The 5,315-nt window shown below is 35.9% G+C and overlaps 1 pseudogene; it reads right to left on the reverse strand.

Moving 5' to 3' along the window:
- Positions 1 to 649: 649 nt before the first annotated feature.
- Positions 650 to 892, reverse strand: LOC140512211 (zinc finger protein 706 pseudogene; annotated as a pseudogene).
- Positions 893 to 5,315: the final 4,423 nt, after the last annotated feature.

Consider the following 5,315-nt stretch of genomic DNA (forward strand, 5'->3'; position numbering starts at 1 on the left):
TGGTATACCCAATACAGGCACAACTGGAATAGGGGGAAGGGCACATAATTCTTAAGGAGTTTTACTAAATGAACCTACAAATTAAAATATTGATCAAGTGTATAATGACAGCAGTTCATCAATGCTTCCTTTGTTTCATTAGCTGGTTACCAAAAATAATATGATAGGAATATATGCAATATTGAATGAGTCTGCTTTAGGTGGAATAACCTACAAGCTTGATGGGAAAGGGGGCAGAGGCCAAGTACTTGCTATTCTAACTGATGTCTTCTTTAGATTTTAAGGTAGCTGCATAAAGGTGGAACAGAACTTCTACATGCATTTATTCTGTGATGTTGTGAAATCAAAGTACTACTTTATTAAATGAGTTATTTTACATGATATGAACATCAATATAATTACAATTGTAAAAGAAAATTAATAACAAGGATGGACTGATTTTCAGGATTTCAAAATCAGGGCCCAACTGTACATTTACACAGAATTGTTTTTGCATGAAGCCCAAACGGGAACTTAAAAATGAGTGTTTGTGTAGGTGTCTCATTTTTGCTGATTAACAATTTGTTAGAAAAGCAGCTACAGGTTTATTATCTAAGGTCTGAGGTAGTAGAAGAGTCAATAGATTCCATGAATTCACCTGTAAACAATTTTATGTCTGAACATCAACCAATTCAGGAGGAAGTGGGGTCTTAGGATGTTTGGTCTCAAAGTGCTGTTTGAAGGTCTTGGGTTCCAACATTTGTGTCCTACAGACAGTGCAGGTATATATGAAGGCAGCCTTAGCAGTAGCCTTAGCTGCAGCCTTCTGATAATGTCATTGTTTCTTTTTCTGTCCAGCTTGCTTTTTGGCATTTTTCTACTGGGACTGAATCTTCTGCTGTCCACGAGTCATATCAGGGCTGGGACAATCCTATATCTGAGGCACCGTACAGGGCGAGGTTGCTGAGGGGTGGGGTGGGAGGGAGAGAGAGGGAGGGAGGAGGGACTGAATGAGAGAGCTCTCCCCGAACCACGTCCTCCTCAGCCTCAGCTGCAACCCGCCCCCCCCACCTCCGAGAGAGCAAAAAATGGTCTTTCAATGAAATAGAGAACTTTCAAACCTTCTTGATGAAAAGACCACAGCTGAAAAGAAAATTTGACGTTCAAACACCAGAATCAAGAGAAGCATGCAAAGGTAAATAGGAACAAGAAACGATAAGGGACTTATTAAGGTTGAACTGTTCACATTCCTATATGGAAAGGTAACATTTGTAACTTTTGAAATTTTTCGAGAGAGAGGGAGAGCACACAGGGTGAGTTGAATAGGAAGAGGTCATACATAAAAAAATAAAATAAAATTAAGGGGGTGAGAGAGGAATTAATTGGGAGGAGAGAGGGAGAAATGGAATGGGGCAAATTATGTCTTATAAAAGAGGCAAGAAAAAGTTTTTCAATGGAGGGGAAAAGGGGGGATATGGGAGGAAAAATGTAAAGCTTATTCTCATCAAATTTGGCTAAAAGAAGGAATAATATGCACACTCAGTTTGGTATGAAAACTTATCTTACAATGCAGGAAAGTAGGGGAGAAGGGGATAAGCAGGGTGGGGGGATGATGGAAGGGAGGGTAAATGGGAGGAGAAAGCAATTAGAAGTAAACACTCTTGGAGAGGGACAAGGTCAAAAGAGAGAAAAGAAGAAATGAGAGGCAGGATAGGATGGAGGAAAATATAGTGTTACACAAGATGATTATTATGGAAGTCATTTGCAAAACTACACATAAATAGCCTATATTAAATTGCCCTCCTTCTCAATGGGGATGGGTGGGGAGGGAGGAAAGAAGAAAAGTTGGAACTCTAAGTTTTAGGAACAAATGTTGAGCATTGCTCCTGCATACAAGTGAGAAATAAGAAATACAGGTGATGAGGTATAGAAATTTATCTTGCCCTGCAGGACAAAAGAGAAGATGAGGATAAGGCAAAAGAGGGCTGTTAGAAGGGAGGGCAGATTGGTAGAAGAGATAATCAGAATGCTCGCTGTTTTGAGGTGGGGGGTAGGGGAGAGATGAGGGGAAAATTTGAAACTCAACATTTTGTGGAAATGAATGTTGAAAACTTAAAATAAATTAATTAGTAATTTTAAAAAAGATTTATCTAGTTCTGAGAGGGGGAAGTTGATGTCCTGCAGCTGTATAATTTTTTTTCTATTTACTCCTGTATCTCATTCACGTTTTTCTTTCAAAATGCACATGCATCATTTGTTGCATATGTGTTTAGTATTTATATGACTTCATTGTCTCTAGTAACTTTCAGTAAGATATAATGTATTTCTCTTTCTCTTTACTTATGTTTCTTTTTTTTTGCTTTTGCTTTGTCTGACATGATGGTTATTACCTCTGCCTTGCTTCAGCTGAAACATAAAAATCTCTTCTCCATTCCATTCATTCCCTTTAACTTGTCTGTGTCTCTCTGCTTCAAATGTGTTTCTTAAAATCCGCATACTGTAGGATTCTGATTTTTAATCCATTCCGCTATCTGTTTCTGCTTTATGAGTGAGTTCATCGCATTCACAATTATAGTTAAGATAACTATGAATTTCCCTACATGTTGTTTTTTTCTTCGTTTATCCCCTCTCTTTTACCACTACTAATTCCTTCCTCAGAAGAGTTTTACTTCATATCATTGCCTTCCCAAATTTACCCTCTTTTTTATCAGTTGTCTCCACCCCTTTTATTACTTCTGTTCTTTTTCATTAGCTTATAGGATCAGACAGATTTTTGTACCTAAATGAGTGTGTATATTATTACCACTTTGAAGCAATTGTGATGAGTGTAAGATTTAAGCTTTTCCTTCCCCTTCCCTGTCCTGCCCTTCCCAGTCTTCCTGTATTATAATCTCTTTCATGCCTCTTTCGTGTGGAAAAATTTGACCTGTTCTATCTCCCTACTTAACTTTACAGTGTAAGTGTGTTTATTGACCCTTTATTTTGTTTTTTTGAGGTGTCATTCTATCAAATTCAAAATATATCCACACTCTGTCAATATATACTCCTTATAATTGCTCTTATAGAAAGAAAGTTCTTAAGGGTTACCAATACTATCTTTCCATATAGTAATATAAAGTTTAACTTACTGCATTTCTTATACTTTCCCTTTCTTCTTTACTTTTTTTTATGTTTCCCTAAGTACTATCCGGAGGTCATTTCTTTTTTAATTCAGTTCTGGTCTTTTTTTTTAGGGGTTCCCTTCTTATTTTTTTAATCAAATAATTTTATTTGTTTTCAGTGTCCTACAATCTCTTCCAGATATCTTAGATTTTTCTTGCCTTACTCTCCTTCCTTCCCTCTTCACTCCCTGAGACAGCATACAGTTTCATATAGGTTTCACACATACATTAGTATTAAACACACGTTCACCTTAGTCTTGTTGCATAGAAAAATTAAAATGAATGGGAGAAATCATAAAAGAAAACAAAGCAAAATATGATACAGAAGAAAATGGTCTGCTTCATTTTGCGATCGAAATTGCATAATTGTTTCTCTGGATATGGTAGGCATTTTACCTAAAGAATTCATTGGGAATTTTTGTGGTCCTTGCATTGAAATGAAGTACTAAGTCTGCCAGAAAAATTCCTCACAGACTGTGCTTGTTGCTGTGTACAAAGTTCTCCTTGTTCTTCTCCTTTCACTCAACGTCATTTCTTATAAGTCTTTCCAGACCTCTCTGAAGTCTTCCTGTTCGTTTCTCATAGCAAAATAGTATTCCATTACATTCATATACCACATTTTACTCAGCCATTCCCCAATTGATGGGAATCTTCTTGATTTCCAGTTTTTGGCTACCACAAAGAGAGCTGCTATAAATATTTTTGTACTTGTGAGATCCTTTCTCATTTTTATGACTTAGTGGGAATACAGACCTAGAAGCAGTATTGCTAGGTAAAAGGGTATACACATTTTTGTAGTCCTTTGGGCATAGTTCCTCATTGCTCTCCAGAATTGTTTGATCAGCTCACAGCTCCACCAACAATGAATTAGTGCTTCAATTCTCCCACATCTTCTCCAATATTTATCATATTCTTGTTACGTGGTGTTAGCCAATCTGATAGGTGTCATGTGGTATCTCAGAGTTGTTTTGATGTGCATCTCTTTAATCATAATGATTTAGAGCATTTTTTCATGTGACTATAGATAGCTTTAATTTCGTCCTCTGAAAACTGCCTCTTCATATCAATTGACCATTTATTAATTGGGGAATGAGTTATATTCTTATACATTTGAATCACTTCTCTATATATTTTAGAAGTGAGGTCTTTATCACAGACACTAGTTACAAAAATTCCTTCGCAGTTTTTTGCTTCCTTCTTAATGTTGGTTGCATTGGGTTTGTCAGTGCAAAAACTTTTCAATTTGATGGGATGAAAATTACAACTTTTGCACTTTCTAATGTTTTCTCTCTCTTGCTTAGTCAAAAATTTCTCCAGTATCCAAAAATCTGATAAATGCACTATTTTTTGCTTCACTAATTTGTTTATAAAATCAATCTGTATACCTAGATCATGTACCCATCTGGCTTTTTTCTTGGGTACGGTTTAAGGTCTATGGGTCTATGCCCAGTTTCTCCTACACTATTATTGTTTTCCCCTCAATTTTTTTTTCCAACAGTGAGTTATTATCCCAGAAGCTGGGGTCCTTGACGTTATTAAACAGGAGATTGCTATATTCATTGATTATTGTGTCTTGAGTATCTAACCTATTCAACTGGTCTTCCCCTCTATTTCTTAGCCAGTACCAAGTGGATTTAATAATTAATGCTTCACAATATGATTTGAGATCTGCTAGGGCGAGGTCACCTTCCCTAGCATTTCTTTTAGTTAGCTCTCTTGATAATCTGGACTATTTTTCTTCCGGATGAATTTTTATATTATTTTTCTAGCTCTAGGAAATAATTTTCTGATAGCTTGACTGGTATGGCACTGAATATGTAAATTAATTTAGGTAGAATTTTCCTTTTTATTATATTGGCTAGGCCTACCTACAAGAAACTGATGATTTTCCACGTACTTAGATCTGATTTTATTTGTACAAAAAGTGCCTTGTAATTGTGGTCATGTAGTGCCTGAGTTTCTTTTGGTAGGTAGACTCCCAAATATTTTATAGTGTCTACTTTAGTTTTAAATGAAATATCCCTTTCTATCTCTTGATGTTGGGCTTTGTTAGTAATAATATAGAAATGCAGAAGTTTTGTGCAGGTGTATTTTGTAACCTTCAAGTTTGCCAAAGTTTTTTATTATTTCAAGTAGATTTTTTAATTGAATCTCTGGGATTCTCTAAATATATCA

This window comes from Notamacropus eugenii, chromosome 6, assembly GCF_028372415.1.
Source record: "Notamacropus eugenii isolate mMacEug1 chromosome 6, mMacEug1.pri_v2, whole genome shotgun sequence".
In the NCBI taxonomy this organism is placed as follows: domain Eukaryota; kingdom Metazoa; phylum Chordata; class Mammalia; order Diprotodontia; family Macropodidae; genus Notamacropus; species Notamacropus eugenii.